This window comes from Eurosta solidaginis, chromosome 5, assembly GCF_040869045.1.
Source record: "Eurosta solidaginis isolate ZX-2024a chromosome 5, ASM4086904v1, whole genome shotgun sequence".
NCBI lineage: Eukaryota > Metazoa > Arthropoda > Insecta > Diptera > Tephritidae > Eurosta > Eurosta solidaginis.
The window spans coordinates 265630114-265640929 of record NC_090323.1 but is presented as its reverse complement, the minus strand read 5'-3'; positions in this window follow the sequence as shown (position 1 = coordinate 265640929).

Genomic DNA, 10816 nt, shown 5'->3' with positions numbered 1-10816 from the left:
GAACGGCAAATGTGATTTCGAATATGATTTGTGAGGGTTCGATACGATTGGCTATGCAGCCCCTGTTTTTTTTTTTTTTTTTGTGATGATAATAAAACAAATGAATGAAGGTTACGGTGCCTAAGTTGATATGCTCGGGCATAAAGTTTGCACGTTTGGGAGGAGGTTTTTTCTTTGCTTTAGAAAAAACTCTAACCTTCGTTTATTTTGTGAGGTCACAGCTGCGAAAAAGGAACCTCATTTACAATTTATTTTATTATTGGATTTAAAGCTAGATTAGTTTAGTAGTAGGATTGAATTTTTCCAAAGGTTAGGGTAGGTTAATGACACATAGATGCATGAGCTGCTATATGTAGATATTTAGGAATCTTCACAGCTTATCACCTTTTATTTAGAAAATGCCACAAGCTTCCTCTTGAACTCAAAATCAGATGCCTTACGGAGTTTTGAAGGCTTGGTGGCGCCCAAAATGTATCTCAACGTCCCTGGGCACAGCAGCTTTGAAAAGAAAGAATTTTTGAAGGAAATGGACACGAAAGGTTTCTAAATGGATATACACGAGGGGAAAATGAATAAAATCGTTAAACACGGAAAGAATCTTCCTTTTCACGATCATCATCCCAAGTCACCCTTATTTTGCCTCGACGATGACTTATACCAGAGGCTGTCAGGTTGAGGATTAAGAGGAATCGATGCATAATGGTCTCTGCTGTTGCCCAGTACTGCAACCAAGACAATTCAGATTTCTGTCTAAAAATCGAGTGGCGGTGAGAAAGGTGGATGTTTCGCTCCTAGTTAAGTTTTCGTGGGAAAGCAAGTGGTTTATTGAAGACTTATTAGGAAGTAACTGGTTGAACACGGTTCTGAAAGTGCGAGACTGCTTTCCTCACTTAAGAGCTACCGACTTATACCTAACCTCCACCTTTCATATCCAGGATGAAAATTCTTCATATATCTATTCAGATATCCATATTGCCACTTCTGTACAAATATTTATAAAATTAACTAGAAACTATCAGTTTTGAAAATTTTCTAATCCCCATTCTTCATATTTTCGCAGCATTCTGGGAAGCTTTCTTCAGTTTTCATATTTGAAAGGGTTGCTAGGGCAGGCAAGCCGGCGTTGGACCAACGGCTCACCTCTACTCGATAGCGCACGAGTAGGTGACGAAATAGCGTGGTTGCTTGCACCTGAGCTTTCTAAGACAAGACAAAGCAGTGCCTAGCGGGACTACTGAGTAAGAACCGCCAACTCCCTAACCCAGGGGTAATAAGAACCTGCCTGTTGGAGCGGGTGGATACTAAGCTTTTATGGGGAGTACGATGGCCTTACCAAGCGGCGCTACTGTGGAGGGCAGTTCTTCTTCCCCATACTAAATAATGGGACGCTAAACCCATTGTCGTCGGGTTGGTTGTCGTACGATTAAGACTAATGAACCAGAAGTTTATAAGGAGTATAAGGAGGCGGAAACAATGAGAGTAGTGGCGCAAACAAGAAAATATCATATCGCTACGATACATGATTTAGGCGTGGGAACGAAGGAAGCAGAAAGTCAACGAGCTCCGTGAGAGAGTGGCAGGTAAGTCCGAACCAAGAAAAAGAATGAAAACAGATATAGTAAGAATACCCTTTCACACTACCTGCAGCGTTAAAAATTGCCCAACATTTGGGAGCCGTAGTTAAAACAGGTAGAAGGCAGCTTACTGACAAGAACTTTGCCCTGAAAAACCCTCGACACTTCAACCGTATAAGGAAGAAGGGGCTTCGGATGAAAGCGAGACGCTTGCTTTTAAAAGGAGAACGGGATCTAAGTCCATAGCCGTAGCAACTACATCGAAAGCTGGAAGTCAGTGAGTTAGTCGGCTTATATTGCGCCCGAGGTAAGGCAACTCTGTCGTAAGAGTCAACTAAAATCTACAGACTAGAAGTTTCAACATATCGGCAGGCAATTAAAAAGTAAAACCCCTTATCGACGAACAAAAAGTAACTTCGCCAAATAGACCTTTCATTACATCATCATGGATGGTGCCGTAAGACAATGGGTGTGCCATAGAGTATTCGAGAGAAAAAATCTCCCGAATATAATGCCAGCGGCTTGTATCGAAGGAGGTATAATTATGAACACAAAGGCTTCGCGGCCTCGGTATTTGGTAGCGGAGGAAGGGAAAAACCTACAACAAGTCCCGACAGAGACTTAGAGTATTCCTCAGCCAAGGCATGCATGTCGTTAGAGGCGACGAAAATCCACCGCCGCAAAGAGGGCAAGCAAATGGTTCCCGCGGTTGCCGGCCTAGTAGAGCTAGGATTTATAGAGCTTCGATTTATATCCCGCACAAGTCTGCACACATACGCAAACCTACTTTGAGTTGGGAGTGACAGGTGAGGGAGGGCTTGATCTCGCTTGATGCTCCCGATAGGTGATGGGGGATCGCACTGCAATATGAGAATTAGGTATGAAACTTTTGGTCTAGATGGAATCGAATGGATTGCCTTTCTTGTCTGATCCTTTACAGCACTAACTATAGCGTTGATGGCAAGGCAGCGGGCAGTATGGTGCAACATATGGCTCAGTCCAATGGTTTTTGAAAATTGGACTTTTTCAAAACAAAAGCTGGTGTTTTAAATAGTTTAACAAAGAACTCTTAATAAATTTGGTACTTCGCTGTTTCATATCTAAGTATCTACATATTTATATTCATACATATTAATTTAAGTTCCAAATACCATTGCTCTGGTAACCATTAGGCCCAGCTGTCCACTTTTCTCCCAAATTACCATATCAAATAATTTTATCACAAATCATGAATAAATTCCATGTAAAATTTGAGGTCCTTTACATTTTATACGGACATATTTAGTACGCCTATATAAAACGGCACAGATGGACAAATATTAAAATTTGATTTGAAACACACAAACACAAGCTCACAGTTATGCTTCAGCTTGTAACACACCTTTATATGAGCTCAGGGTCTAAGCGAACGGGGAGACGCGCATGCGCAGCGTGGTGTTGTTTAGAGACAGCTATATCACAGGCGCGGTGTTAAGCTGTAATGTCGCTAATAAATTTCATTAGCACACACACACATACGGTCATATATGTACATAAATGTAAGCACAATCGCAAGGGCTGCTTTTATCAGGAGGGTTGGAGATATTTTATTATAGTGCGATTGAATTGGAAACTGGGAAACCGGAACTCAACACAACGATAACCGATCATTTGAATAGGTGGCATTAATATGTATGTATGTAGGTGCGTGTGTAAGGACTGTGAACGCATGCAGCTGCATTTGTATAGCGGTCGGAAGGACAAATATGACAAAGCAAACAAGAGCGCACAAACAAACGTACAAACACACACACACACACACCACACTAGCTCATTGTGTGTAGTAACCCCCTCTGTAGGTAATATGCAGCGATTTTTGATAAATGAATAAAGGAAGTGCGCGGCGCATGCGGAGGTATTTGTGATTTTCGTTTACTTTGTACAGCTGAATGTTGAGTTCAATGAACACAGCGTGGCGATTTCGCTTTGACAAGGCGTCAGAGGGTTGAATGAACGCGCATGCGCGTACAAATGCATTTTTGTTGTGATATTTTCTATCAATGTATAGTCGATTTTAAGAGCACTATGAAGAGTTTATATGCAGTTGTGTGAAAAATAATAGAATCACAATGCAGTAACAAGTCTCGATTGTTTTTTTCGTACGTAAAAAATTAGTGATTTTTTTAATAAGAATAATATCAGATGAAAACCCCTTAAAAGGGAGTGAAATTCGTCCGAAACCACAAAGAAAATAATATAAACAGTGAGTTCAATAGCATTGAAATAAATCTTTCGTTTGGATGAAACAAAAACTGTTATGGAATGTTCATACAATGAAAATGTCTGGATGTTAAGAGACAGCCTTCTAAAAAAGTGCCTACGACCTGAGTCAGCGTTTACTGCTTTTAATATTTCAAAAATAAAAGTTTAATAACTGTTATTATGAGTAGCTAAATTGAGCTCATAATATTTGAAAAACTACACTCCCAGTAATACATTGCATGCATCTAGGCGGAATCAATAAAATCTGGATACCGCTTTTTGGGGTATTAAATACGCACACTATGGCTGGAAACTTTGAGGCGCAAATGACAACCTGAATATTAGTGTACAGGGTGCAATTCACGTACTGTGAAGTGATATAATGAAAAATAAAAAAATGTCTCAATTGTAGATAATGGTACTGTGGCCAATATTAACATCACTATGCTATTAGTAAATAATCACAACAACAAAAACAGCAAGCAGCCACACTTTACAAGGCCACGAGAAGATATTACATATCTATATGTAGCCGGCAGCTAAAAGCAGAAGTAGATACTCACACATACACACGTATATGGCTAGAAGAAAAGCATAAACCGCAAAAATACATGTATAAAGCTGGGTAACCAAGCATGAGGTGCAGCTGTTCTAGAACACATGATCGTTGAACGACTAGGAGAATTGGCGAACGAGATAACCGAGATTATAAAAGCAGCACAAGCTGAGGAATCAGTAATCAATTTAATTAGAACACGCTTGTGTGAAGTACGTGATATTGAAGTATAATTGTACTCTCCCAAAGAAGACCATTCTGTAATACTGAATATTGGAGTTATTTATTCGACAGTGGAGCAATTCGAACGTTAGCAGAAGGTGCATAATAATCAGGAACCCCCTTAAAATTCGTTACAGTAACATGTTTTTGAATATGCAAGCTTACGAGGGAGCTAAGAAGATTTTACAGGACAACAGTTTTCCAGAAAATAAGATTGTGATACGTCCTTTACCCACTATGTTCTTGTGGATTATTTATTTGTAAGTAAATGTCGAAAGTGCATATTTCATAGTCATGAGTCATCGGAAATGAGAATTATATAATGCAATGACGCATTTGGTGCAGTGTAAATTTAGCATTGGATAAGGATGAATTTCTGAACATGGACTTAGAAGGAAAGCGACCTGTGTAACACTTTTCATTGAAATTTTCTTTAATATAAGCTGTGTTTTTTTACATCTATACACATATACACATGAACTTTATATGGACTACTAAGCGTTAAACTTTTTCTACACTTCTGAAATTGCTGCGCAGAAATTAGTACTCCTAAATTTCAATACACATTATACTCAGATGCAACTGAAATGTGTGTCTATGTATTACCTCGTCAAATGGTGTGTTTCCGCTGTTCACCGCAATCGATTCAGCTATAGGTTATACACTATGATCAACAGAGGTGTGTGTCTCCGCTTTTCGGTACAACCCGTTCTGTAGCTAGTTATTTAACCACTGTCGCTAGATGGGTCTCCTAAACATTATCTAAGTGAGGATAAGCTTTTTTTTTTACCCCCAAATATAGATGTATATACGTGTAAAAAAAAAAAAACACGGCTATATTTGACGTACAAGCATGGCAAACTAACCTGTCGTGTGTTTCAGGTCAGCTGTCAGCTGTGTCCTTTGAAGTTGTAGCTTCAGTACTGTTATGATGATTATTTTGGTATAAAACTGTTGATATATCTTTTGGTTGCTGCCTTTTTACTACTCACTACTGTGTATATAAGATTATTTGCTAAGAATTTTTTTCTCTTTTTATAAACTCACAATTCAATAAAGCACACATTTCGATGAAAAATTTCTTTTTTTCCTCATTCTTATTTGTTTAGTTTTCAATGAGTTTAATGTGTACATATCTAGATTTAGGCAAGTGTGTGCATGTGGTTATGTATGAGTACACCCATATTTATACATAATTATATGGCTCGCGTGTCCCTTGTTTCCTTTCATATATTTTTTTGTAATAATTTCGTTGTTGAATTTTTTAATTTTCTGCTTCGTTGCTTGCACCTTCTATTTCAAGTAACATTTTTTCGAATGCTTTAATTTTTACTTTTCCTAAGTTACGCTTCTATTCGGCAATAAAAATATTACAAATATCCCTTGCGCTGCGAGAAAATGAAGCATTGAATACACGAGTTTTGGATTTCTGTTTTTTTCTTTTTTTATATTTATAAACCACATTTGCTGAAACATAGCAACGCTGTAATGTGAAATAGTAACAAAAAATAACAACACTAACGCTTGCAACATATTAATTACGAAGCAACAACAAAAAGGCTAGCGTATGCAATGCACTAACTTCCGCTTTGAATTTACAATCAACAACGCGCCCCACATCCTGTTTAGTCCTTTGTGTTTCCCTGTCTATTAAATGCGGTTACAAGAATATTTTGTATAATGTGCACTGGACATTCACTCACATGCAACAAAGAACACTCATTTTTGCTTGCCACCCACCCGAAAACCGCGACACGCCACATCATACCACACTGACGCATCGTCTCGTAAAATGAGTCACTATCGCACGCCAATGACTTATTCACTTGTTGGAAATGCAGCCAATCAGCCAAGCCATCAAACGCGTATTCCAAAGAGCTACGTATGCACTTATATAACAATACTCCAATTTCCTTAAATCATAACTTTAATGTATCCAACGTAAAAGTGAGAATTTCGTAAAGCACGCCCGCCACGCGCCATCACCCGACGCGCTGCGCTAGAACAAGCGTACGCTGCCAATGCTACGAAACATTTGAGGATCAACGTCAAGGTGTGCACCGCTATTGCCCTAGTCTTTGGCTGGCGTCTTGATTCTTAAGCGCTACAGGTCCCTCTCTATTATGAAATATTTTACTTCTCCTATTCTCATTCCTTTACTTGTTTGCGCTCACTTTCTTTCGTTTTTCTTATGTTTTGCTATTTCCCCTACCCTAAAGTTGTGGTAGCGCGCGTATTTATGTACAACCCCTGAGTTAAAGTCTTAAGGAAAGTCACTGTATAAGGCGCGCTCTTGTTTTCTTTATTGCCTGCTTCATGCTTCACTCCTTCCACTCTCGATATACTCGCAGCGTGCCACTTATAAACACGTCTTCATAGCTCCTTATTTTTCGGCCGCGATGTGTGTATATGTATGCAGCACTTGTATTTGTAAAGATTCACACATATTTGTTTGTATGTGGTACATTGGTTTGGGTTCGGCAGGAGTAAGGCAATATAATAACTTATTCAAAATTCCTTTGGTATTGTGGCTGTTTTTAGTGCTCGTCAGCAACATGTTTAAGACATTGTTGAGAATACTTACGGGATTACACATACAGGTTCAAATACTACTGTGTGTATGTGTCACACGTATTCGTGGTATTCTTATTGGAATCTCAAAAGGAAGTCAAGTTATTGTAACGATGTGGAATTTTCACGAAAATTTAATAGTTTTTGTGGTTTCCGGTAAGCTCAGATGAACTTTAGACCGAATACTTCGAAGTTGTTTTGCTGGCGAAATGCCTTCATCCGAACCTTGAAGCACTTGTTTCATTATTCCAAAAGAAGAATTGGAGCAAAATATTACGAAAATGTGAATATAATGTGCTTGGGGAAGCTCATGGAGATCCATTGTTATAGCACATAAGATAACCGTGACGCAAGCAATGGCTACCCTGCAGCTACACTTCCGTACCAGGTGTTAAATGAATAGTTCAGAACTGGTACTAATAGGTTGCAAGGCGGCAGTACGCTCTGCGCTTAAGCCTGATTTATGTATATCTGTTTAAATAACTCAATCAAGGACTGCGACTATTTCAAAACTATCTAATTGCCATTTTGAAGAAATATCACATTGTTAAATGTCAGTTGAATGCACTGCGAGGGGACAGAATTAGAATTAGTACTGACTTCAAATAAAATAGTTCTGCGCAAGTTCGGAAGTAGTGCGTTTCGCTGCATGTTGCTTAGTAAGTATGTGCTTACAAACGATTTCTTATCGAAAAAGGCCGATCCCGACCCAGTATAAATCTTCCAGGTTATTCGAGACTTAAAAATGTTCACTTAGTTTTAAGAGAACAATGAAGCGCTACATGACTAGATGATTAAACAGGAAAGGGAGGCTGGAAACCCTGGATGCGTACAGCATGGATATCCATTGAACAGTCACACGTCAACACCCTGAGCACAATTCGCAGATAAGCATTTGTAAATCATATAAATTTGTCAGGACACATGAGGCCAGCCGTACTGCGAATTTTATACAGCTCGTCACAGTTTTTCAGGACTCAGATGATTGGTCCGAGACTTAGATGGTGTTCAAATAGTTCGATGCACATGCAAGCAATGTCAATAATCCCGAATCACCCTTGAATACACCACAGTTGATGTTAGTTCTTAATCACAATAGAATTGGATACTCTTACCTCCATCGCAACCTCAATCGGTGCAACTTCCGGAAAACGTTTCAGCTCAAAAGAAACGGCTTATATCGAGCTCCTGAGAACAGCTACTAGAGCTACCCCCCTCAAAATGCAAGTTGCTAAGAATGCTGAATGGCCCTATGTGTGAAAAAATGAAGCTCATATCACGAAGCCAGATCAATGACTTGGCCGCAGCCGCAGTGTACCCAACACTCAATACCAAGTAAGGTTGACAATTGGGTTGCGGAAGCTTTGGAACTATAAAGCTGTGTATGCCTCTTATCAACCGCTTGAATCCCTTTAAATTCACTTGAAAAATATAAACGCGAAAACGGTTTAATTAATTACATGCTTGCTATTGAATTTTAGATTGTGCTACTTTTTAAACTCAGTTGAGCAGAGCTCACAGAGTATATTAACTTTGATTGGATAATGGTTGGTTGTACAGGTATAAAGGAATCGAGATAGATATAGACATCCATATATCAAAATCATCAGGATCGAAAAAAAATTTGATTGAGCCATGTCCGTCCGTCCGTTAACACGATAACTTGAGTAAGTTTTGAGGTATCTTGATGAAATTTGGTATGAGGGTTTCTGAGCACTCATCTCAGATCGCTATTTAAAATGAACAATATCGGACTATAACCACGCCAACTTTTTCGATATCGAAAATTTCGAAAAACCGAAAAAGTGCGATAATTCATTACCAAAGACGAATAAAGCGATCAAACTTGGTAGGTGATTTGAACTTATGACGCAGAATAGAAAATTAGTAAAATTTTGGACAATGGGCATGGCACCGCCCACTTTTAAAAGAAGGTAATTTAACATTTTGCAAGCTGTAATTTGGCAGTCGTTGAAGATATCATGATGAAATTTGGCAGGTACGTTACTCCTATTACTATATGTATGCTTAATAAAAATTAGCAAAATCGGAGAACGACCACGCCCACTTAAAAAAAAAATTTTTTTAAAGTCAAATTTTAACAAAAAATTTAATATATTTACAGTATATAAATAAATTATGGCAACATTCAACTCCAGTAATGATATGGTGCAACAAAATGCAAAAATAAAAGAAAATTTCAAAATGGGCGTGGCTCCGCCCTTTTTCATTTAATTTGACTAGGATACTTTTAATGCCATAAGTCGAACAAAAATTTACCAATCCTTGTGAAATTTGGTAGGGGCTTAGATCGGTTGAAGCCACGCCCAATTTTTATACACAGTCGACCGTCTGTCCTTCCGCTCGGCCGTTAACACGATAACTTGAGCAAAAATCGATATATCTTTACTAAACTCAGTTCACGTACTTATCTGAACTCACTTTGTATTGGTATAAAAAATGGCCGAAATCGGGCTATGACCACGCCCACTTTTTCGATATCGAAAATTGCGAAAAACGAAAAAAATGCCATAATTCTATACCAAATACGAAAAAAGGGATGAAACATGGTATTTTGATTAGTTTATTGACGCAAAATATAACTTTAGAAAAAAACTTTATAAAATAGGTGTGACACCTACCATATTAAGTAGAATGAAATGAAAAAGTTCTGCAGGGCGAAATAAAAAACCCTTGATATCTTGGCAGGAATACTGTTCGTGGTATTATATATATAAATAAATCAGCGGTATCCAACAAATGATGTTCTGGGTCACCCTGGTCCACATTACAAAGTACAAACACATTCTAGAGTCACCGCTGGTCCACCTTTTTGGCGATATCTCGAATAGGCGTCCACCTATAGAACTAAGCCCCACGCCCTTTTAAAATACTCATTAACACCTTTCATTTGATACCCATATCGTCCAAACATATTCTAGAGTCACCGCTGGTCCACCTTTATAGCTATATCTCGAAAAGGCGTCCACCTATAGAACTAAACCCCACGGCCTTTTGAAATACTCATTAACACCTTTCGTTTGATACCCATATTGTACAAACGCATTCTAGAGTCACCCCTGGTCCACCTTTATGGCGATATCTCGTAAAGTCGACCACCTATACAACTACCACCACTCCCTTTTAAAACCTTCATTAATACCTTTAATTTGATACCCATATCGTACAAACACATTCTAGAGTCACCCCTGGTCCACCTTTATGGCCATATCTCGAAAAGGCGTCCACCTATACAACTAAGGCCCACTCCCTTTTAAAATGTTCATTAACCCTTTTCATTTGATACCCCTATCGTACAAACAAATTCTAGGGTCACCCCTGGTCCACCTTTATGGCGGTATCTCGAAACGGCGTCCACCTATGGAAATAAGGATCACTCCCTTTTAAAATACTCATTAACACATTTCATTTGATACCCCTATCGTACAAACACATTCCAGGGTTACCCTCGGTTCATTTTCCTACATGGTTATTTTCCCTTATGTTGCCACCATAGCTCTCAACTGAGAACGTAATGTTCAGTTACACCCGAACTTAACCTTCCTTACTTGTTTTTTATATGTATGTAAAAAATACCTTCCAAATAAATAAACGACAGAAATTAAAATTTTTTTCCTGTCGTCTGATTACT